This window comes from Neophocaena asiaeorientalis, unplaced genomic scaffold (assembly GCF_003031525.2).
Source record: "Neophocaena asiaeorientalis asiaeorientalis breed wild unplaced genomic scaffold, Neophocaena_asiaeorientalis_V1.1 scaffold152, whole genome shotgun sequence".
Lineage (NCBI taxonomy): Eukaryota > Metazoa > Chordata > Mammalia > Artiodactyla > Phocoenidae > Neophocaena > Neophocaena asiaeorientalis.
Window position 1 is genome coordinate 2,943,804 of NW_020185338.1, and position 25,574 is coordinate 2,969,377.

The 25,574-nt window shown below is 41.9% G+C and overlaps 1 protein-coding gene and 1 non-coding gene across 8 annotated transcripts in view; one reads left to right on the forward strand and one right to left on the reverse strand.

The window, feature by feature from the left end:
- Positions 1 to 25,574, forward strand: part of FOXN3 (forkhead box N3) — a 408,764-nt gene that overhangs the window by 49,304 nt on the left and 333,886 nt on the right. Inside the window, exon 1 of one of the 7 annotated variants that reach the window (XM_024736281.1) lies at positions 7,865 to 8,092. The exons of the other annotated variants lie outside the window; for them this stretch is intronic. The gene's annotated coding sequence lies outside the window, so the exon portion shown is untranslated. Of the gene's footprint in view, positions 1 to 7,864; positions 8,093 to 25,574 lie in introns of those variants that run through there. 7 annotated transcript variants of the gene reach the window in all.
- Positions 17,879 to 17,951, reverse strand: TRNAR-UCU (transfer RNA arginine (anticodon UCU)). The gene has a single exon. It is a non-coding gene; the product is annotated as a tRNA-Arg (tRNA).

Genomic DNA, 25,574 nt, shown 5'->3' on the forward strand with positions numbered 1-25,574 from the left:
GGGCTCCAGACCTAGGCATCTCTCCTCACTGCACGGCCAAAGCTGGCTCAGCCTCCCCTGAGGGATGGACTTGCCCAAATCCTAGGACAAATCTTGATCTGAGGCAGGGTTTAAGGAACTCCATTCCAGAATCCTTGTTGCCTAGTCCAACCTTGACCTTGGGTCTTGGTTCTTTTTATAGGTTCCGCAAACTGTTCCCTACCCTGTCTCTGTGCCCAAACCTCCTGCCTTGTTTACCTGGCTGAGAACCCCAGGTACTGAAAGGCCTGTGCTCAACCCTGCCCTGTCCATGCAGTAGAGCCTGCCTCTCAGTACCAGCCCAGCAGGTGGGGGCTCTGCTCACCTCTACCCACCGTCTGCCTATCAGCTTTGTAGTTTTGCACTGCTCCTTTCCTGGTTCAGTCACCCTGTTTCTGACTTCATACTGCCTCTTTCCTGTACTAATTCACTTATTCTTTGCCCCCTACCCTTTGTATACAGTGGAGATACTTCATGGACAAGATATGCTCCTGGACAAGATAGATGCTAGAGAGAGAGAGAGAGACAGACAGACAGATTGTCTGGAGAAGTAGAAGCAAGTCTTTAATATCCATCTTCGTTGTCCCATCAATAACTACACATTGTTAATTTTTACATCTAACCACACAACTCAGGTTGGGACTTGAACCCACTGTCTTTTAATTGCAATCACACACCTGGTCTCAGGACTTAATGAAGCTCAGTTTTTCGATGTCTTGTTGCAGAAAGAATTCAGTGAGAGACAAAGTATTAGGTAAGAAGTGGATTTATTTAGAGGGATTCACATTCCAGAGACAGAATGCCATCCATCTCAAAAGACAAGAACGGCTTTGGGAGGAACACACTCCACAGAGTATGGGCCATCTCAGAAGGTGAGAGGACCCAAAATACAGGGTGGTTAGTTTTTATGGGCTGGGTAATTTCATAGGCTAATGAGGGGGAGGATTATTCCAACTGTTTTGGGGATTTCCAGGAATTGGAAATTAGCCTCAGAACTGTCGTGGCACCTGTAGGTGTCATTTAGATGCTGATGTATTACAGTATGCGTGTAATGAGGCTCAAGGTCCACTGGAAGTCGAGTCTTCCGCCATCTTGGACCTAGTAGGTTCTAACCAGTTTCTGTCATGTCCTCAATGGCTATGTCATTCTATTAAAGGTTGTGCCCTGCCCCTTCCCTCCTGTTTCACATCTATAAGGTTCCTGTATCTTAATTTTTTTTGGCTGTGCTGCACAGCATGTGGGATCTTAGTTCCCTGAACAGGGATCGAACCCGCGCTCCCTGCAGGGAAAGCGCAGAGTCTTAACCACTGGACCACCAGGGAAGCCACACTCTATAATAAATTTTAAATTTTAAAGTATTTTGTCTACACTTGCTTTTTTGCCTTATGTTTTGGCTTTAGTACCTAACTTCTGCATAACATGAGATCACATTTTGTGTAATGTCAAAGACCTCCTTCATGCTTGCAGTGGAATCTTTGCCTTTGGCACCTGTCCCACCTCAGCGAGCAGGTCTACTGCTGAAGACCTGCCAGGAGTCCTGGTCTAACCAGCTAACCAGGCAAAGTCCCACTGTAGGGTGGGACCTCAGCCAGCTCGTGGGGCTGGCTGGCTGAAGCCAGTAGGGGTGCCACTGAGAACGAGTTAGATTCTCTTGGAATGGTCCCTTTCACGTGTTCAGCTGCGTTGCACGTATCATCCACCTTATGTGTGGGACAGGAGCTCCAGCAAACTGCCATGGAATTTCTGCACAGTCCTGACATGCTTACTCTGCCAGGATTCGAGTGGAAATTAGGAGGAGAGTTTTATGGAAAGGACTGCCTTTGAAGGGAATGAATGAATGAAGCAGTAACTAAACTTAAGGATGAAATTGACACCTTTCACTAAAGGCTCAGATTTATGAAATATCGCTCATCATATGTTCTGGCCACACCAGCTTTGAAGACAGTCGAGAGCTTGGGTGACAATCTCAGGGTTTTGCATCTAAGTCCCACCTAGTGCAGTTTACTGCTGGTGTTTCCCCCAGCTTAGCACCTGAACTACTGCTGGGCCCAGTGAGCCCTTTTCTGCCCTGTAGGGTCTGGTGGCAGCTCTGATTGTATTTTTCCTCATTATGCTTTTGTCCCCATCACTTACAGCTTTGGATCCCTTGCCCCACTGCCCCCCATTCCCTGCCCCAAGATGGGGCAGAAGAAGGTCTTCCAGCTTTTATAGAGCCTTCCTGTCCCTTTTCCCAAATTAGCTGGGTACTTTCCACCCCACAGCCTCTTCCTGGTAGACTAGAGACCAGCTTCCCCGGGACGGGCTGGAGAATACTTGGGAATCAGTATCCTAGGTTGAACCCAGAAGCGTTCCTGTCAATAGCACCAAGTTGACAGACCCCTATGGCTTATGACCTTCTTCTCCTTTGTTCTGGGGACTTCTTCTGCCCCCTCATAGGAGTTCGTGTATTCATGCTCTCCCCCAGGACACTCAACATGGGAAGGCCTCTCGAGGGTCCCCCTCTTCCTGGGGAGGATGTATGTCAGTACTGTTCTATCTCCCCTCCACCCAGTACTCGGTCCATCCAGGTTGGTAATAAAAGGTTGATAGCTTGGTGATGTGTAATACATGAAGACTCAGTGCTTGTCCATGCTTTGGCCTGAGCAACAGAATGAGAGCAAATAAAGTTTTCGTTTCCTTTATTTGCTATACATGAAAACTGGCCAGGTAAATAGAAAATACAAATTCATCATTAGAGAAAAAGGGAATATTTCCTTTCTCATCCTTTCTACAATCTAAGAGGCATTTTAGTGTAGTAAACACACACCGGAATGCACGCACGCACGCACAAATCGTGAGACTAAAAGGTAAGCTACATGAATTCTAGTTCTGGCTACAAACTTCCAGTGAGCTTGTTGGTCAAACCTACAAACAAAACTTGGCTTCCTTACCTATAAAATGGAGAAAATATTTTTATGCCTGCTTACTGTCTTATTGCAATTATTAAATTAGATGATATATGCACGGGCTTGAAGAACTATACAAAAGACCAGTTTGGAGGGGACATCCCTGGAGGTAACAGTGGTTAAGACTCCATGCTAACGATGCAGGGTGTGCGGGTTCGACCCCTGGTTGGGAAACTAAGATCCCACATGCCACGCAGCGCGGCCAAGAAAAAAAAATTAAAAAAAAAAAAAAAAGGACCAGCTTGGATATCATTTGCTAGAGACACTGCCTTTACTGAAGAGAAAGAAGGTGGTAGAAAGTCACCTAAGACAGGAACATGCAGTTGACAGGATAGGAAGTAAATGGCTCTTAAATACATGAAAAGATACTTGCCCTCCTGCTAATAAGAGAAATATAAACTAGAACTTTAAGAGGTCATGTTTACCTGTCATGGTTGGTGCCATGTATTAGCCAAGGTGAGGAGAAGCAGACACTCACGTTGCTGAGGGGAGTATAAATTGATACAGTCTCTAGAGAAGGCACATTGGTAACATTAATTGAAATAGAAAATGCGTATATTTGGGGCAAGCAATTCCATTTCTTGAAATTTATCCTACAGATGTACTTGCACTTATATAAAATTAGGCATCTCTGTATTTACTGATAGGGATTGACCTTGAAGCTATGTTGAGAGAAAAATGCAAAGTACAGAACAGTTTATAAAAAACATTGCTTTTGTCTTTTCACAAAGAAAAGAAATGCTAATATTTGCATAGATTATATCTGAAAGGATACACCAGATTTAGATCATTGTTTTAGGGTTTTTTTCTTTATTTTCTTTGTCTACTGCCACCCACCCTACCCCCCCAAACACACACACACACACACACACACACACACACACACACACACACACACACACTTTGGTGGTAATTGCTGGTTTTTGTTTGTTTACTGCCCTGCCCAGGAGTAGAATTGGGTGGCTGGTGACAGGGGGGCGATAAGATTACTTTTCACTGCATATCCTTTTGAACCTTTTGAATTTTGTCTATATGTAGCTATTACCAACAAATTTTAAAAATCGAAACAAAACTAAACAAAAAAATCAAAGTGAACAACAAAAAAATACGGACAAAGTCCCAACTCTCCTACTTTCTTCTTGCTAAAATAAAGTAAAATAAAATGAAAGGAAGAAAGGCACTTAAGAGGAATTACTCAGGGTTTTTTTTTTTTCCCTGCCCTTCACCATGCTTGACTTTCATATGCCTCTTTGTTTGTTAGAGTATTTTCCTTTCACTATTTGGAAAACTAACTTGAGCTGGCTCTTTACAACTGCAAAAGGAGATTTTAGTTTCACGATTGTAATGAACCAAATGATCGTGTCTGTGCTCTCTCCTTGATCTGCCAATCTTTATTTCTGAGATCTGAGTAACCCTTGAAAAGTTGTGAGCATCAAACCTAACCTAGATATTCATCTTCCCTGACTTCCCAATGAGTGATGGAGCTGGCTAGAAAGGACCCTTGGGGCCTGCCGCCCAGGGAATTAATCTCCGGGGTAATCAGATAGCTGTTCAGGGACTGTGGATCCTAATTGGGTATTGAGCATTTTGTTAAGTGACTCAAGTTCTGCCTTCCTGCTGTATTAGAAATTACAAGTTGTGTATCTGGGGACTGTACCTCCTGAGTTTTGCTTTCTTTATTTTTATATATTATTTAAGCAAAAGGCTCTTTTAATTGGGCTTGTCTTTTGACTTGATTAACTCACAAGCACTACTTCATAGAGTTAGTTCTTCTTTACCAAATTGTCCCCTTTGTGTAATTATGGAGAACTGTGTGTTCTCTTTGCTATGAAGACCAAATGGAGCCCCGTGGACCAGGTGGGGTCTCTTGAAGATTTTCAAATGAAGAGGCCCTCCATGAACACGTGTCAAATGGGGCATTCGAAAGAGCCCCTTCATGTTGACTTATCACGGCTTTCAATTAGGAGAATTCACCACAGCCCACGTGGAGACGCCCTCCAGGCCCAGTAAAGAGCTTGTTTTATTGTGTATATGGACAATTTGGAGTTAAAGGCTATCTTCAACTAAGGGTCATGTTTACATTTCCATTGTGAACTAAAGTCACTTGCTTGTTGGAATGGGGTTCAGCTTGTTTATACATTATTCATACCTGTAAGTCAGAGATCATACGTGTGGTGTGACACATGTGTGAACTGCATGTGTGTATTTGCTGATAGGGACTTGAGTTTAGCTAATATTTTCACAGAATGTTTCCAGCAATCCTTACAGCCTCACTTAAGCAAACAAATAGCTATATCCTTTGCAAAACAACTGAGCACACAATTCTGAGTAATTTTTCAGATGCTCTTTACAATGATTGGCCCAAGGCCTATCCTAACATCGTGTACTATAGAAGCAACTCCGAGTTCTTTGAAGAAGAAAGATAAATCTCAAGGCAACAGATTTCCTTCTGTTTTCCTTCAAGTGTTTGGCTCCAATTCAGTAATGAGTTTTACGTAGCTTATCAAATCATGAAAATGATGGCATACAGCATTATTACCTTTTCTTAGGTGACTATTAGGAGACTCCCAGAATCTCTGGATTCCCAGTTTTTTGGGGTCTTGCAAAAGAACTTTTGCCATGGCCTGAGATGAAAGCAAAAGCAAATAAATCAAACAGCTCTGGCAAGTGAACGTTCTTGTGCCCAAGATTGAATCATCAGGGAGACCCTAAAATAGAGTGTACCCCAAGACAGAAGCTATCTGGCAGAAAGGAAAGAGAACACGTTGGGGTGGAGGCCACTGGGCCTTTCTTCTACAAGCGCGTCTTGAGTACTTACTATATACTCAGCACTGTCCTGGCTGGGCACACAGCGTGCAGGGATGCAGTGGTTGACCAGATAGACGGGACCCACCATAAGGAAGAAACCCAAGTCTAGATGCCCTAGAAAATTGTGTGGAGGCAGCAGTGGGTACAAGGCTCCCCCTCACCACCCTGTGGGGGACGTTATCCCACCTTGGACTCCTACTCAAGAGGTAGCATTGGAGGGAGCAGGGGGTACCCTTTCTTTTGGGTTGAGGAGAGATGGGTTACAGAGATACAGTGGTGTTGGTAGGAAGCACAGGCATTGGTAGGGCACGTTGGACCAGGGATGAGTTAGAAGGCGGGTGGCAGCATCACAACCTACTCTGCTTCTATCACTTTGACGTGAGTTTCACAAAACTGATCTGAATGGTACAGAAGATTGAAAATAAAGGAGGTTAACCCCAGAAAGTTAGATCTATAGCTCTTGATCCCCTTAACACAGTGCAGTGCCCCCTATAAAGGGTGTTTTCCCCTCTACCTCACCATTCTATCATTTGCTGTCTTCAAAAACTGGCTCTTCTGCCTTGTGCCGCAGCAAAAATATTTCTACAGTTCTTTGTAAGTAAATGGAGTCTTAAAGCTTAAACCTCTGCCCTGGGCAAGGAACCAAAGGATGTCGTGGTGCATAACATCAAAGGCTGATAAGATGTTTAAGGTCGCTGCTCTCTCAAAGAGTTTCTTTCTTTGAAGGCCAGCCAGAAACATTCTTGTACACATCCCACCATTATTCCAATGAGAAGCAGAAGACCGTCTCTTCAGTGCGTCGAGGCTCTCGTGTTTGGGGGCTTTTTTCCGCCGCAGGCCTCTACCCCACAGAGTATATTCTCTCTCTCTGCCCTACAATGGTCGCATTGTGCGTTGCATGATGGATGTCCAGTAAGCATGATATTAAAGGCACTACCTTTTCCGTCTGGAGGAATCAAAGAAACAGTGGTTCTGTTGCATTATTTCCATGTTTGCATGAAGCAGTCACTCAAGGACTTGGGGGTTCTTGATGTTTTGGGGATTATGACTGGCGTGGTATAAGCTGGCGAAAGATCTCTGATCGTGCAGCATTTAAAGTCTCTCGGTAACAGGTGACTCAAGAGAAGTTCAGAGTCTACTTCCGTCAGGGACACTTCTCTCTCTTTTCAGTTTTATCCCTGGGCACTGCAGAATGTGTTGGTTTCTCTCTGTCACCAGCGGGCAGTTTGGCACAGCAGATGCCCTCAACCTATGAAAGCAGGGGTGGAAGATTTTTAGTAAATTGTCCAGGAAATAGGAAAATACTGGCCGTGCTGTTGGAAATGTTTGCTATTTACTGCACATTCTTTCACACAGGATATCTTCCAGCTAAACGGGTTTTTTTATACATTCTGATTTTGAAAATGGAGGCCTGCACTGTCAAGTCTAGGAGGAGAAGGCCCCTGGGGTAGAAGGGATGGAGCTCTTGCAATGATTCATTACCCACTGGCTGGTGGAACATGGATGCTTTGATGGCCAAAGATGGGGATGCCTCCTTTGCGTCTTAATAACACAGTGCCCGGAGCTCCTAGGTGCTTTACAAATGCCTGTGGGTGGCTTAATAAAAGTATAACTTAGGGTTCTGGTGCTTGCTTGTAGTTTCCCTTATTCTTCGCCTGGATTGCTGGCCCAGAGAATAGAGACAAAACTCTCTAGTTCTGCCTTATGATGCCATTCTGCGTTACTGCACTCCACGGGCATCCCATCGCTGTCTGCCATGGAAGGAGCATTGGCCTGCCGGCCAGAAAAAAATGTAACGTAAGTGAAGACTTGGGAACCTCACTGTTTGAAGCTCCCGTTCTCGCATTCCAGACCGAGGCCCTCAGGCAGACTAGAGATAGCTTAATACAAGCATATTTGTAACACTCCGGTTCCAACCAGATCAAAGGGCAGTGAGCCTGCCTGGGCTGCAGCCTCCAAGTGAAAACTGGACCCTGGAAGTGAGCCTGTGTGACTTGGCCATGCCTTGAATCTGAGAAGAAATACCAATTCTGTTATGGATGTTTGAGCCATCGGATGGAGACTTTGAAGTCTCTTTGCCTGTAAAAAATTGGATTCGGTGCCTCCCTCAGCCTGCCCCCACCTTGGACTGGTTGAAGATTTGGGGTTTCTTCCGAAGTGGTGCTTCTTGTTGAGGCTGCTGGGGAAAATGAAGTGATCACGCAGAAGCCGAATAGGTGCTGGACTGCTGGGAGCCTGGGAGGGCTCAGCTCAGAGGCTGAATCTTTCGGGATGTTCCAGATGTTACTGGAATTGGATGACTAGAAGCACTAAAGCTGCAGGTAAAGGGGAGCCTCACTTCCTTTTCTTGAACAGACTATGGAAATGTTGGTGTTTTTGTTGCCTGAATCAGTTTTTTTCAGACTTTTAGGTTCCATGGATTAATAAATTTCAAAAGAAAATTTTCTCCTTTTTTTTTTTTTTGGCAAGTAAGGGCTTTAAAAATTGCCACTTGTTAGCACTATAATTCGATGAAACAATGGACTTTGGAACAAACCAGGAAAAAAAATCAGTAAGAATTTAATTTCAGAATAAAAGCAATCTTTTAAATATAATACGTTTAACATTATATTTTTAAAAATCTGAAAAAAAAAAAATCTGTAATACATTGTTAGGATTTTTCTCCTTTTGCTCTGGCCAGTGAAAACGTTGTCACTGACCAGTATTGGTCTGTGAACAAGTATTTGAAAACTATAGTGTCAGGCTCTTAGGCTACATATATACTATATAAACAGACATATATACGCACATACAAATTGAAAAAAAAATCATAATTATTATGATACTAACACATTTGCATTATTACAGAGTAATACATATTAATTACAGAGTATGTTTACATATATTATCTCATATGTCTGTTAGTGTATGCCTTTAAAACATAAATTAGTCTTAATAGCCTAAGCTAAATAGAATTAAGAACAGAAGGGAAGTCTAATGTTTAAACTGTTACTGTCCTAGAGTCAAATATGAATAATTAAAAAAATTATCTACTGCTTTGATTTTTCCATGTCTCTGCTACTCTGCTATGTTGGTGAGAGTAAAGAAACAGATAATACTGTGATGATATGCACACATCTTTAGAAACCTATGTATAGCCTACTCGCATTCACACATATATTTATGATTTCTGAATAAAAAAATCAGAGCATATATTTTGACGAACATAAATAAACATGTGGGGAAAAATAAAATTATCTGATATACATTATGAGAAAATCTGCGGACTCTGTGGGGCAGGGGTTAAGGGGGGCAGGCAGGGGAGGACGAGAGGGTGGACGAGTGAGAGAGAATTTTTACTCTAAGTGAATAGGGGTGTTTCTAGTCCCAAACTTGTATTTAAAAACAAATGTGGGGCTTCCCTGGTGGCGCAGTGGTTGAGAGTCCGCCTGCCGATGCAGGGGACACGGGTTCGTGCCCCGGTCCGGGAAGATCCCACATGCCGCGGAGCGGCTGGGCCCGTGAGCCATGGCCGCTGAGCCTGCGCGTCCGGAGCCTGTGCTCCGCAACGGGAGGGGCCGCAGCAGTGAGAGGGCCCGCGTACCGCAAAACAAAAAAACAAAAAAAAACAAATATGTATTTTGACTTCAACTCAAGTGTCTCTGTCTTGAACATCTGAATATAGGTGTTTCTGATTTCGAATGTTCTCTTCGAATAAAATAACAGCTATTTTCCCTTTGCCAGCTTCTCCTTCCAGCTCCTATGGGCTCTCCTAGGATTTCAGGCTCCCTAAGTTTCCCTAAAGGAGGGCACTAGCTTCGGTATTCTGGTTTGCAAGGGTTTCTCTGAAGCAAAATCTATTGCAGGACCAGTAGACTGGTTGCCCAATCGCGATCTTACTTTGAAGACCCTCTACCAAGCCAGAACTTCAGTTAGGCACGAATTTATCGGTCAGTTAATTACTTCAGGCAGTGATCGTTCAGTAAGTGGGTGCCTCATCCATGTCAGGCTTGGTGCTGGGCAGTGGGGATACTAACAGAAGTCAAGATAAAATGGTTTCTACCCTTGGGGAGCTACCAGTCTATTGGGGAGACAGACAAACTAGGACACAACAAATAATAAATTATAAATAGTAATGAATCCTGGATAGGAAACATACAAGGTGCTATTATTAATAAACTTGGAAGAAGCCACCTTGCAAACTCATCAGGTAAAGTGAAAACTTGACAATCAACAATTGGCAATTGATATTGTGTGCGTGTGTGTGTGTGTGTGTGTGTGTGTATATATATATATATATGAAAAAGACGAAGGCTATATAATACATTTGTAAGGCTTTTATTACGTGGGAGATTGTTTCAAGAAAGGAAAACATTTCATCAACTCTTAATTTTCTCATGGCCTCTACTTACTGAATAATTCCTCTGCAAAGCTACAGTGTACTAGATTACTTACATGGTGCACAAGGTACTCCAATAGGAAGGCTAGAGCTGCTTGGCTGACTTAACAGTCAGACCACAGGCTCTTCTTTCCATGACACAGCACTAAGGGTTTGGCCAGATATCTCAGATTACCTACTAAAAAAATTTTTTTAATTTTTCGGGGGTTGTATTTACCCACCGTTTTGTTTTCTTCCAATGAAAACCAAAATCACTGAACATCTGCTCTGAATAAGGCCCTGAGCTTTTGCTCTTGGGGAACATACACCTGGTAGGAGAGAGAATGGTTGTATGCACAGGATGTATATACAGTAGGAAAGGTTCAGTGCAGGAGCAGAGCTGCAGGTAACAGGAAGGGCTGAGTGTAGGGGTGGAGGGCTCAGCTAAGAATTGCTGGAGTGGCATTCAGACTCGATCTTAAAGAGTGGGCAAGCATTAGACTTGTGGAGAGTGGCAGTGCCCTGCACCTGCTCAGCCACCTGACAAGCTCATGTGAAGACCCATTAAGCCTTTTTCATATTAAAACTAACAACTCTTTGTTTCCTGAGGGCATATGTCTTGATAGGGAGCGATGATAATATATCGATTTCCATCAAGTTGCATTTTATCATCATAATGGTTACAGAGGAGGCTGCTTTTAGTCCCTGCAGTGCATTTGAATGTGTTGCAAGAAACGTGGAAGTTGACGAAAGGCATAATGGATCCATAATGGACCAGGGGCTGACGAGGCCACAAATGGGACGTGCCACGTCTGGAACACGAATGCTTCGCTTGGTGTCATGTGCATTCTCCACATTAGAAGGGGCCGATGGGCACAAGCTGGTTTTGCCTGGAACTCCAAGGAAACGTGTGAGCACCTCTGCAGGGCTGCTTCATCTGGTTGCCTTTGCCTTCAGCATCTCCTATGGTGGGCCTGTGGCTGCTAATGACCACAGGTTCGGGATTGCACGAGAAGAGGATGCCTCTGTCCATGCGAGTATGTGCAGCTTTCTGAATGAAAGGATTTTTTTTTTTGTGGTACGCGGGCCCCTCACTGTTGTGGCCTCTCCCATTGCGGAGCACAGGCTCTGGACGCGCAGGCTCAGCGGCCATGGCTCACGGGCCCAGCTGCTCCACGGCATGTGGGATCTTCCCGGACCGGGGCACGAACCCGTGTCGCCTGCATCGGCAGGCAGACTCTCGACTACTGCGCCACCAGGGAAGCCCCGAAAGGATTTATTTTTTATTTTGCCACGCCGCACAGAGTGTGGGATCTTAGTTTCCCGACCAGGGATCGAATCCGTGCCCCCAGCAGTGGAAGCCAGGAAAGTCCCCAAAAGGAGGTTTTTTTTAATGAAAGCAGATACACTATGAATGTTGTGAAGGATGTTTTTCTAAAAGAGAAGGAAAAGTTTGGGATCAAGTGTGAGTATATTTTATGCTATTCAGAGCCCTGGCAGGTAGGCCTGGTTCACCCCAGAACCCTGGGAAAGGACAGGCCTGGCCTTCAGTGCCGTCTTCGTCATTTGGGAAGTCTAGTCAGCTCGGTCAGTATGTCTTAGAGGTGGTTTTTGTAAGCAAACACAATCAGTGCCAAAACTAGCCGTTTGCGGAAGAACTTAGTTGGTGAGAGAAACCATCTTACCTTATGTCCTAATAGTAAATGTGTTCTGAATGAGGCCTTGGCCCAAAGTCTTACATTTTCTTCCGTCACGCCTACAGCACAGGGGTGGGATCTCAGAGCCCTTAGCGAGGGTTCGCCGGTTATTGAGTAATGTGCTCAGATGTGCAAACACCTTCACCAACGCGAGACACAAAGATGCATTTGAATCCACAACTCCTCGTAACATTGAGGCTCCATCTTTATAACGTTAATATTTTTCCAAAATATATATATATATATATATTTTTAATGGACGTATAACCGACCTACAGTACTGTTAGTTCCAGGTGCACAGCATAGCGATTCGATATTTCTGTATATCACAAAATGATCACCCTTATAAGTCTAGTTACCATCTGTCACCATACAAAGATATTACAATATTATTGACTATATTCCTCACGCTGTACATTTCATCCCTGTGACTCATGTATTTTGTAACTGGAAATTTGTACCTCTTAATCTCTCTCACCTATTTCACCCATCCCCCCACCCCCAAATATTCTTGAATGCTGTGTTTTCCCATTGCTTTTGGATATTCTCATCTTAAAATAACATTGTGTGTATACCAGGATGTGTGAGAGATTTATCACCCAGCAGAGTGACCTTTAGTGGATTCTACTTTTCCTGATCAGTTAGTCTTATGTTTGGTATTGGGATGTTTTCTGTCTCCCCCAGATTCCTGAATTTGGAAACGAGTGACTTACAGTACCTTTTGATTTGGTTTTAATCCATCAAAATCAAGTTAGTTATAAGTGATGGAAGAGCTTACTTTGTGTAGTCCGGGCTGCCGGGAGACATCAGCCACATGCCAAAAGCTTGCTCGTTGCCCGGCAACCTTGCTGGAGGAATAGATTTTCTGCCACTGGCTCCCTTTTTAGTCGAGGCAGAATCTATTAACACTACTATTCTAGCCCAGAGAACCGGAGCTGGAGTTTAGCTGCAAAGAATGGTTGGAGTTTTTTGTTTTTGCTTTTTAAAATAATCCAGCACGGTGTTTCTGGCTTCTAAACTCTGCTGCTAATTTCATTGACTTCCAAGTAAAGATTTAGAGCTTATTAAGATCGCTTAACACTGCCCAAGCTAAAGAAGTTTGTTTTCTGCCTGCCTGGCCCCTGAAAAAGCTCTTTGTTTAATTTCTGTAGAAACTACCACGCAGGGAATGGGTGGGGGCTGTGAGCATCCAAGGTGAAGGTGGAGCAGGTAAGAGCAACTTCATTCAACCCCAGACTTTTCGTAGCCTTCACAGGTATACTCGCTGGCTCCCACTTTCTAGAGGCAAACTTATCGTCTGGCTGTCGAAGCTGTTATTTCTTCAAGTATACACGATCTAGTTCTGATTGAAAAGTGGCTGTGTATTCCTTCCTCTTATCCTGCAGTCGAAGGATGTCTTTTCTCCTTCTGTAGCTAAATACTTCTGTAGCTAAATACTTCACCAACAGGATTGATGGTTTCCGTCTAGCAGGGGAGCTTGCATTGCTGTCAGCTCTATTGTTTTGCTTATGCTTTTAATGTAATAGCTTTGGGTTGTAGCAAGAGAAGATGATGGCTAAGCCCAGCGTCAGGTGGCTGGAGTTATTTGCCTCTGCTGAAATGCAATTTTAATAATGGACTGTATCAGCTCAATGTGTTTTCTTGCCCCTTTGTAAAACAAAGGAAGATCTCAGCGCATTAACCCGTTGGTGGCAGGAAAAATCAAAATCTCTAAGAACCACTTAATTAAATGACAGTTGCACCTCATATTAGAAATCTTGCAAACAGGCTGCAGAAATTATCTGAACAGGGGGGAAGGGGGTTGCTCTTTTTTTAGAAAGTGGACCTTAGCCACCTCATCAATTTCGCCCTTTCTGAGGGCCAAATGCTGAAAGGTAAATACAGAGTGTGATCTGGCAGAGAAATGAGCTAACTTGAAGAAAACCATGACTAACCGCTATAGAACAATCTTGAAATTCACTTGTTTATTTGTTCTGATCATTGTAAACTTTATTAATTATGAAAATGCGGGTGTTTGGGGCTTATTTTCCCAAATAATCTTAGAATGTTACTGATGCAAGGGACCTTTGAGAGAGTAGTTCAAGCGCCCCCAAATCCTCCTTTACAAAGAAGGAAACCAGAGAGGTGAAAAAGTTTGCTCAAGGATGCACAGCTATGTTGAGAGTGGCCAGCCAGTTGACTCTAATGACAGGACCACCCAAACGATGCTTCTGAAGGGAAATGAGAGAGGAAAAGCTCCTTCTTCCACAGCGCTGATTCCATCTGTATAACCAACAGCTCTTTAATGCACACAGATCTTTAATGCACACCTTCTGCCTATGTGCAGGTACTGGGCTAGGTGCCGGGGGAAGGCACGGTCTTTACCTTCATGAAGTTACATTTAGAAGTGGGAGATGCCCACAGTCAGCTGTGAAACAGTAAGAAAATTACAGGTTGTGATAAGTACTTAGCTAAGATATAAGGGGAACAGAGGCTTGTTGTTGGCAATTAAATAACAGAAGTATTATCTGTTGAAGTACTTAACTCCTTGGGAACACCTGCATTCTTACCACTAACAGAAAATATGTTGGAAAAAAAGTATGTTGGATAAACTGAAACTTTTGGAAGGGTTCATTGTCACCCATTATGTTGTTCCAATGGGGAGGTCTGCCTGGTGAGATTGTGAACTTCCCAAGACAGTGTACAAACCAAAATCAAAATTGGTAGGGAACTTAGAACTCTTCCAATTCATGAATGCTGGGATTCAGCCCCTTTGTCCTTTTGTTTGTTCATCAGTTCATTCCATTCCTTCATGTTGCAATACTTATTAGGTATTTCCCACTTACTACTGAAAGTCTCTGCACAACAAAAATGTTTCCAAGACCTAATCTGGCACACTTCTATCAAGGAATATTCCATACAAACTCCTGTTATCAGCAATCTTGGGACATTTTATCCAAGCAAATCGGATTTTTAAGTCGTATAGCTCATTCTTTTTCTTTCTAACTGGTTGCTTTAGTGCTCCAGGCAACTTTACATGCAAGATTTTTTTTTTTTTTTGATGAGTACTATGAAACTCTAGTGTGAGGATTTGCTTTTGTTGTAGGTCTGTATTCAGCAGGTCTACTAGAGGGCAGTGGTGAGAACTAGTGGACTTGGCCAAGTGAAGGATCTGTTTCAAAGTCTGGATCTTTCCATGAATCACATGGTCATTTGTCGCTGGCCTTGCCACTATCTCCATATATTTCCTCAGAAATGTCCTGGATCTCAAAATCTGCTGTAAATTTACCACACATAGATCTTGTGTTTCCTTCCCCGGCCATGCTGCTAACACTGATTCGAAGTGAGTGTTAGTCAGTGAGAAAGTGACTAAAAGCGCTTATCATGCTGTTCTGTGCATTTTCTTTGTTCTCCTGATACTTCGTTATATCTGAGTCTCAGATGTCAGAGAAAAGTAGAAGCAGCCCCGAGGGCACTGTTTTTGTAATTTCATATAATTCATTTCCTTGAAAATTTGGCTGGAGAGGATTTTCCTTCAGACTTCTCTTCCATTTTGGCATCTTTCTTGCTCTTTTCCCACGTGGCCGATGTCAAGTCTTTCACTTGTGTTCAAGTTGAAAGCATCTTCGTTTCAGCCTAAGAAGACACAGCTACAGCGGACGGACCCTAACGGGCCTCCCTGTCACCCTGGAGTGTCTCATGCGATAGCTTCTGAACATTGAGAGCTTGCTCTGTGCTAAGCTCTCTGCTGGATGATTTGACTACACAGATATTCCCAGTCACCCTTAGGGGCAGGTAATGCCATTATTCCCATTTGACTGATGTGGAAACTGAGGCCAAGAAAGTTTGAGCAATTTTTAAACCAAGGTCTCATAGTATAAGTGGTGAGCACGATCCGAAGTTGGACTTACATAATTTTAAAGTCCCTCTACTGCTACAGGTGCTAGCTATAATGCCCCCTTTATTTGTCCATTATAGGCACTCACTTTTTTCTTTAGACCTGTGACAAAGTCTGTAATATTACAAGAAGGGAAGGTGATTTATTTGTCATTTGTACTAGACCAGTATTTTCTATGTGTTTTAACAGAACACTAGCCAGCAAGATGTTAGATGTTTCTAAAAAACAAACAGACCAAAAAAAAAAAAAAAAAGGAGTCTTGCGTTAAATTAATATGGTCAAAACTGCATATTAAATCCCCTTCTAGGTGATTCTGAATTCACTTTTGCATATTAAGAGGTCTGAGCCATCCTTCAACAAAAAAGTATTTTTATTCTAAAATTTAAAATTTTAATTTAATTTCCCCAAATTTCCATTGGACTACAGCACCTTTATTTTTTCTCCTAATGCCTTTAAAAGCATAATTTGGAAAAGTCTTCAAGTAAAAGGCAAGGAAAGAGCTTGGGGCATTCCACTATAGAATTGAATTTTTAAAAAAGGAAAAGAAGAAGAGAAAACAATGTCCTCAGGCCCTCTAAAGATCACAGCCTCCTGTTTCACCCTGTTCCACCTTAAAACTGTTTTTATTTTTTACCCAGATTCCTCCAAGACAGGAAATGTGAGTCCCCTGGTCTTTATCTCCTGCCTTGAGACTTTTGTTTTTGGCCCAGGTCTCTACTAGGTTTTTTCCGCCATCCGTGCACTCCACCCACCAGTGTACATTAAGCTCCTTGAGGGGAGGAACTGGGCTGTAGCATCTTTGTGGTCTTACAGTGGCTCAGTAACTACATAGGAAGTATAGAAATAAACTATATTTCGAATAAAAGACTAAAAATGCAGGATATGGATCTGTTTTTCTGAGTTGATTCTAGCCCAGTGAAGAACCCCCTCTTTGAGTGACAGTGAGAAATTCGAGAAGCTGCAGTAACTCATTTATATCACTAGGGTTCCATTTGGAAAATGATACCTCCCCTTGTCCAATGTAATTAGTAACTGTGTTTTCAGTTCCAATTGAAGGCCTCAGAAGGAAGGACTGTAGTAAACTGTGGTATGTGGTATTACTGTTGTTATCTAGTTATATTTACTATTGTGACAGCTTTAAATTAAGGCACTTTTCAAGAGGAGCACATCGTGTTATCTGATTGGTTTTTCTCTTCTTCCCCCACCTCCTGTGTATTCTAAAGTCCAATGTTAAGTATGAGCCCTCTTTTATAGATACAAATCGATGCATGCAGATTTGTGGTTATTTTTGTTTGTTTTTTAATGCATGGCCTAACGTGGCAAGTCCATTGTGAATACGGAGGTTGAGCCTCAGGGTCTTTTCTGAGATGTCACCCACCCATTGACAAAGGCAGTGTGGTTTCAGGGAACGATGGCCCAACAGGAAGTTGGAAGATGTGGGGTCTGCTCTGGCCCTGCCATTTATTTGTTGGATGGCTTTGGACCATTCATTCATTCATTCATTCATCAAGCATTTTATGGGCTATCTACCAGGTGTTCGGTGCTAGGCTAGATGCTAAGGCTACAGAGATGAATAGGACAGTGTTCTTGCTCTTAAGGGACTTCCCGTTTAGTGTATAGATTCAGATGCGTAAACCAACGTGCTCAGAAAAATGCCATGGGTGCTTTGCTAAAAGTGTGTCCAGGTAGAGTGGGAGCCCAAAGGAGGGGGGGGCAACACGCTGTAGTGCTGCAGAAATGCTTCGTGGCAGAAGTGATTTGGGGTTGAGTTTTGGGAAAAAAAAAAATCTTATCCAGGGATTATGCCATGATAGGAAGTTTGGACTTTATGCCTCTTTCTAATTTCCTGGTCCTGAGAGGCACTGAAGAGTTTTTAACAGGGAACAGCGTAGTCATTTTGTGTGTTAGAAAGCTGTGTGAGGAGGATGAGTTTATTTCATCTCTGGGAGCCTTACTTTCTCAGCAGTAAGATGCATATACATAATACCCACTCCTCTTGCCTCACGGGTTTGTTTGGGTTGCATTTCCTTAAAATGCAGTAGGAATAGCTGACCTGTACGCACTACTTTCTAAGCCCTTTAATCCTCACAGCAACCCTGTGAAGGTCATTATTGCTGTTATTTGCATTTTATTTTATTTATTTTTTGGCCGTGCGGTGCGGCTTGTGGGATCTTAGTTCCCCAAACAGGGATTGAACCTGCACCCTCGGAAGTAGAAGTGCGGAGTCCTAACCACTGGACCACCAGGGAATTCCCATTATTTGCATTTTAGAGATGGGGATGGTCATAGGCTGACTATCCGGCCCAGGGAGACACAGCCAGGATTTGAACCCAGGTCTGCCAGACTTGGAGCCCCTGTGCCCTTAGCCCACTATCGACGCTGTTAAGATGCTGGCATGTCTTTCTTGCCCTTCATTTCTCACCTGAAACATTTTGTCTGGTCGTTGTATTTTGCCTCCAGTGACCTTTGAGCAAAGAGTGTTGATGTATTGGAAAGACTCAAAATCAGCACCAAACAAATGTGCCATTATTTGCAACTGTTTAATTTTTGTCTTTAATAATGTAGTCTTTTATCTTAAATAGAACCAAATTTACGGAGTAGAATACGTGACTTCAATTCTTTGGTACTAACTGGGAGTTACAAAGAACGTATGTTTCTATGGGCGTATACATAAATCTTCCTTCCGATGTTAACAGAAAATTGATCGTGATTCTGACACCCTCCTTTTGGGGAGTTCCTTTGAAGATCCATATTATGAATAGGTAAACGTAAAATTGAAGAGGATGTAATGAGATGGATTAGAGCAGGGGAAAGACCTTGAATGGGGTAGCCTGTCAAAAGGAGTTGCCAAAGAACAGAACAGACAAAGGTAAGGAAGTAGGTTTGGCAAACTCAGCAAGCTCTGCTTGTTGAAACGACAATTTGGAAAATATTCTAGAAGTTCACACACAGGCAGTCGCAATTCAAGGACAAGTTAACGGCACCTCTTTGGTAAAAAAAGAAAAGAAGTGTATTCACTATATTTTCTCTGTACTAGGTCACTGCAGGGCGAAAAAAGGCTGCATTATGTGCTAACCATGAATGAGTTTCTTTAAGAATTGCTGCTTGAAGATTCAGGAGGTTCAAGAAGAAGAATTAAAATAAAATGCTGTCTCGACCTGTGTTCAGTGTGCCAAAAAATAGCCCAGAAAAATGCCAGGGTTACACATTTTGTGGCTTGGGAGGAACGTTTTGATCAGCCTTCAGCTACTTATAAAAAATAAATACGGCTGAGTTCTTACTCGGACTGTTTCTTGAAGATCTTTTAGAGTAGATTTCCAGCTGAAATTTCACCTCCAGTTAAAAAAAAAAAAAAAGGAAAGAAAGAAAAGCTGAGCCTTACTTAAAGCATTAGGCATGTCATGCCACAGTAAAATAATGGAATCACAAAGAGAAAATGCTGCGTTGAGATAGAACAGCTGTCCTTTATACTCACTGCATAAGTATAATTCATCTGTTTGTAGGTTATGCTTTAATGGGGAGCAATATTAAGGGAATGAGAAAGAATTTCTTTATTACATGGAAGAGCATTGCAAAGAAATATACCCCCATTGAAGCAGCTGTTTCAGAAGAGCACGTTCTGGAACGTGAGTGAAAGTATATCCCCCAAGATTCTGCTGCCTGGCTCGTAGGAAGAATGGAGAAAATATACGAGGTGCGGAGCCACGGATAGAATTGACCTCATGGCGTCAGCGTGAGGTTTTGTGGGTGTCACTGCCGGGCTCATTGGTTCTCAGACCTGCATGTGCATTGGAATCACCTGGGGAATTTGAAAAAAACGATGCCTGGTTCTGTGCCCAGAGGTTCTGACCTAATTGGTCTGGGGTGTGGCCTGGCCATGGGGATTTTTTAAAACCTACCCAGAGGACTTTGACGTTCAGCAAAGATTGAGAAACCATCGGCCTAGAAGATGACTGATTTCCTTCTTTTTCCGTGTTCTTTGCAGCTAGGGCAGTTTGCTTGTAGGGACTTTGGTTTGGAAGCCTCCATCCCGAGTGGGGAGCAGAGACCTTCAAAGCCAACCCAGAGAGCACTTGATTAAGTGTTTAGTTTGACAGATTCCTCTCTTTAAGGGCTAAAAAGTAAAATTCCAGTGTTCCTTTGAAAAATGAATCCTGGGGTTTCTTTCCATCACAGAGAAAGTATAAGTATATTCTCTCTGAACTCCGAAGTAGGAAAAAGAAAAAAGTAAACAACCACATCCAGGTGCAGGCAAACTTCCAAGTAGTGGGAAGAAGCTGTGAAGTGATATTGATCAAGGTATCAGCAGGCACTGAGACTTGACCCTAATTTACCGCTGGGGGAAAAAAAAACAAGAAAGAAGGAAAGAAAAGAAAAGTAATAGAGTACCTTCTTGATTATAGGTCCAATGGTCAGAACTACATTCCCTAACTTAAGTGGAGCTTTTTCCTTTTCTTTTTGGGATTTCTAGGAAATACCAGACAGTACGGTATAACATAAGTAAGAAGAAACACGGCTTTTAGTTAGTACTTGGCTAATGCTAAGCATTGACCTTCAGTAATTCTCTAGTTTTCTCAGTCTGTAGAACAGGAGTCATACTATCGCTTGTACTCCAGTTTGATAAAGAACATTTACTTCTTTACAAGGAACTGCCTCCTGAGCAAATATTTGAGTTTGGGGTGATTGAGAAGGGGTGTCTTCACCTCAACACCAACCAGAAAAAAGTCAGGAGGTCACAGGTGGGTCCAAGAGACCGAAAGCAGGCTTGAGCAGCTCTCCTCAAGTGGGATGTGCTCACAAATCTAGAGATGTTGTTAAAATGCAGATTCTGAATCAACAGGTCCAGGGAGGGGCCCAAGAGAGTCGGCATTTCCAGGTGATGTTGATGGTTCTGACCCCCGGCTCACACTTTGAGAGGCACATCAGTCCAGTACATCTGCTGGTGTGAATGCTTTTCTTAGGGCAGCTGGAAGAGAATAAGACATGGATGGAGAAGACTGGTGTGTAGCTGCCCTCTGTGCAGGTGATGCATGGAGTACAGGCAGAATAATAATTTTTTGACTTTGAGTTCATGTGGCCCCAAGCAACTTGGAATGATCAATGTCTATGTTCTCAACTGCTCTTTCTAGAGGTACTAATTTTTATATGCTTTCCATTCTCTACATGACCTTGAGGGGAAGCTGAGTATAAAAATTTAGCTTCTTTTTTGCGGGGGGCTGCGTTGGGTCTTCGTTGCTGTGCGCAGGTTTTCTTAGTTGTGGCGAGCGGGGGCTACTCTTCATTGTGGAGTACGGACCCTGGAGCGCACAGGCTTCAGTAGTTGTGGCGAGCGGGCTCAGTAGTTATGGCTTGTGGGCTCTAGAGTGCAGGCTCAGTTGTTTTGGCACAAGGGCTTAGTTGCTCCGTGGCATGTGGGATCTTCCCAGACAGACCAGAGATCGAACCTGTGTCCCCTCCATTGGCAGGTGGATTCTTAGCCACTGCGCCACCAGGGAAGTCCCCCAAATCTAGTTTCTTTCTGCACTAATTTTTTCCCATTTTTATTGAATCCTGGTATGTCAGCCTACTACCTTTCTCTGTGAGTCAATCTAATTTATCTTTTGAGTCTTTCTTACCTACATGTACAGCTAGTTCTCTTTTATCTGGTGCCTACCATGGTGATTTTTTAAAAATCTCCAGGTAAATGGCAAAATTATTCAAAATAATCTGGTTGACCTCATCCTCATTGGGTTATCAGTGGAAATGTTGGGGTAAAATCAACTTGCCAACATTGATCTAAATAAGATCCTCTGATTATGTTGTTTGCCCAATGGATAGATTTTTGTTTTGCCACTCTAAATCGGGGGCTGTGTCGTGTTTTCCTGATCGTTTCATAATGTGCTCACACATTATTTAAGGTTTGTAAAGTTTAAGAATAGATGTAGTTTTGTGTGTTCTAATTTAAACATAGAATTTGGAAAGGGAAGAGGGTTTTAAAAAATATGGTTGTGACATGTTTATTATAAATAAGTGAAAATGGAGCCCGTGATTATGCTGGTGGTATATATATATATATTGTACCTTGTCAACAAGAAAGCGTTTATGTTTGTGTATTTCACGTGGTATTTTCTTTCTTTAAAAAAATTAGAGCTGATGATGTGTCTTGGAAGGCTTAAACACATTCTGGTTTAAAATAGTCCTCTATAACTGGGCTTCTTCTGGAAGTTTCCATGGCTTTCTCATAGAACTGCAGGCCTGTTGAAATGGACCTGGTTTTCACTAGCTGCAGTCAGTTATTCCCTCTTTCTCTAAGCCAGAGGTTCTCAAATATCAGTGTGCATCAGAATCACCTGGAAGGCTTATTAACACACAGACAGCTGGGCTCCATCACCAGTTCCTGGTTCAGGAGGTCTGGGGTGAGGCGGGAGGACCTGCGTTTCTCCCATGTTGCCAGGTGATGCTGATGCTGCTTAACCGGGTACCACATTTTGAGAACCACTGCAGTTTCAGCCCTTGCTGAGTGTAGACTGGCACCAGCAGCATGTATGTTGTACCTGGCTGAGGCATCACCTGGGACCTTTTCAGAAATGCAGCGTCTTAGGCTCCAGCCCAGACCTACTGAGTCAGAATCTGCATTTTTACAAGCTCCCATGTGATTTATATGCACATTCAAGTTTGAGAAGCCCTGCTTTAAAGCTACTTGCAGCATCATTAATGCTCTGATGTTACTAGCATTGGGATTCCATAAGCACTGAGTGAAGGGGAAAGAGAAAATCTTAAAGAAATTAGAACTCTTAGGTACTTAATCTTTCTGACAGCATCTTCTCTGGCAAGCTGAGGTCAACCTGGCCATAGTTGAACTCAATTCTGTATTATTCCAAGAAGTAATTTTTAATCATTTCTTTAATTCTAGAGAAAATGACTTATTTTAAACCACTTACTTCAAAAGCATCGTAAAATTACAAACTGTTTATCATAAAAAAATGAGGTCACCTAATCAGATTCATTCATTGCATGTTCTGCCCACAAGTTTTGCAAGTACTCAGGAGACCACAGCAGACAGACGAGCCTATAGACCTCCTTTAGACCTGGGAGACTGGGGCAGAGGGCCACTCCACTGCTGATTCTTCTCCATCCTTCTCAACAGCCACAGGACTATGGAATGCATAATTATAATCTGGAGGCTTTATTTAATCCAGTGGAAAGTAAACAACAGAAAAAGATTTTCTGGAATATCTAGAATTTTCAGTTGTTCAGAACCCAAAGTGCCGCCTTCCTGGATAAATGAAGAGTCTAAAGTATTTTTCTTTCTTTCAAATTGATTGCGTGACAAACATTTGGAATTCTTAGGTGTTACTTCCTTTAAAGAGGAAAGTAGTGCCTAACATTGGCAAGTGTATTTTCTGCCCTTGTTTTCCAGTGATTCCAAGTAGGAAAAAGAGGACTTGTGGGGGGAGAGAAACACTACAGGAAGACAGTCAAAGCATCTAGATTTCACAGTTGTGCTACTGAAATTTTTTTATACTCCTTTTAGTCATGTGCTGGGATAAGCAATGCCACAAAGAAAACAGGGTACATCTTCTTGAGGTATCTGTTTCACCTGAAGATTTGAGGGGGCGGGCCATGTTACATACTCTGACTAGTTAAGTAATATTAAACATTACGTTTATATTAAAACATATTATTATTTATGGACTAGGCAGTAACATGTGTACAAATTAAGGTATAGCATGAGACTTAAAGAAATTAGATTTTTGTAGCTGGCTACTATGGGTTATATCCCCAGGCCCCTAGGGTTTGATTCCTTTTATTCTATAGAAATACGTTGGTCGAAAACATTAAGAAGCACGTCTTAAGATATTAGGTAATCTTTTCAAAAAATACCTTTATTGAGGTATCATTGATGCATAGTACACTGTGTATATTCAAAGTGTACAGTTGGTAAGTTTTGACATATGTATACACCTGTGAATCCATCTAACAATCAAGGTAATGAAGATATTCATCACCTGCAAAAGCTTCTTTCTCCTCTGTAATCTCTCCTTTCATCCCGCCCCTCCTTCAAGTAGGCAAGTGACCTTTAATCTGCCTCTGTCACTATAGATACACTGTCTAGAATTTTATATAAATGGAGTCACATAGTATGTAGATGTGTCTAGTGTGAGTGTGTAGCATAGTATGAAGAGGTAGGTCTAGCTTCTTTCATTCAGGATCATTATTTTAGGATTTTAGGTTCATCCACGTTGTAGTATGTGTTGACACTTCAATCTCTTTACTGCTGAGCATTTTTCCTTTGCATGGACATGTCACAATTTATTTTTCTGTTCACCTTTTGATGGACATTTGAGTGTTTGCAGTTTATGCCTTTTAGAAATATAGCTGCTGTGAATATTTGTATGCAAATCTATGTATGGTCATATGTTTTCATTTCTCTTGGGTAAATGCCCAAGATTGAAATGGCTGGATTATATGGTAGGTGTACGTTTAATTTTTAAGAAACTTCCATAATGTTTCGCAAAGTATCTGTACCATTTTACATTCCCACCAGCATTGTATGAGCTCCAGTTGCTTCACATCCTTGCCAAAACTTGGTATGACCTTTAAAAATTTTAGCCATTCTAATTGGTATGTGGTAGTAATATCTCATTATAGATTTAATTTGCATTTCTCTGCTGACTAATGTTATTGAGCATCTTTTCATGTTATTTGCCATTAATATATCTTCTTTAGTGAAGTGTCCGTTGAAGTCTTTTGCCCAGTGTATTGTTGGGTTGGTTACTCATTACTGAGTTTTGAAATATATTCTAGATATGGGTTTTTTTTGGGTCAGGTATGTGATTTGCAAATATTTTATCACAGTCTATGACTTGTATTTTCATTCTCTTTACTGTGTCTTTCAAAGAGCAGACTTTCTTAATTTTGAAGTCCAATTTGTCAAATTTTTTTTTTCTTATGGATGGCACTTTTGGTGTTATAACTAAGAGGTATTTGCCTAACATGAAGTCACAAAGGTTTTCCCTTATGTTTTTCTCTAAAAGTTTTAAGGTTTTACATATATTTCTGTGGTCCATTTTGAATTTTTTTGGTATGTGGTGCAAGGTACAATATGTGTTGAAGTTCATTTTTAAATATATGGAATTCAAATTGTTCCAGAACCATTTGTTGAAAAAACTTCCTTTTTCCATTGAATTACTTTTGTACCTTTGTTTAAAATTAATTGACCAAATACGTGTGAGTCTATTTCTGGAGTCTGTATTTTGTTTCACTGATCTATTTGTCTATCTTGATGCTAGTACCACACGGTCTTGATTATTGTGGCTTTATAATAAATCTAGGGTCATGTAGTGCAGTTCCTCCAAATTCATTCTTTTTAAAAGTTGTTTTGGCTATTCTGGGTCCTTTGTATTTACACATGAATTGTTAATCATCTTGGCGACTGCTACAAAAAAAGTCTGATGAGATTTTGATTGGGATTATGTTGAATCTTTAGATCAATTTGAAGAGAATTAACACTTTAATGAATTGAGTCTTCCAATCCATGAACATGGTATTTCTGTCCATTTATTTAGGTCCTTAATTTCTCTCAGTAATTTTTTGTAGTTCTTACCATACAGGTCTTGCACATCTTTTGTCAGATTTATCCCTCAGTATTTTAATGTTTATATGTTATTGTAAATTGTATTTTCAATTCAGATTATGTGCCAAGATATAGAAATACAACTGCTTTTGTATACTGATGATGTATTCTGCAACCTTGCTGAACTCACTTGTTAGTTCTAGGGTCTTTTTTGCAGATTGTTTGGGATTTTCTACAAAGATGATCACATCATCTGCAAATACAATTTTACTTTGTCCTTTTTCACCTGATTGCCTTTTATTTCTTTTTCTTGTCT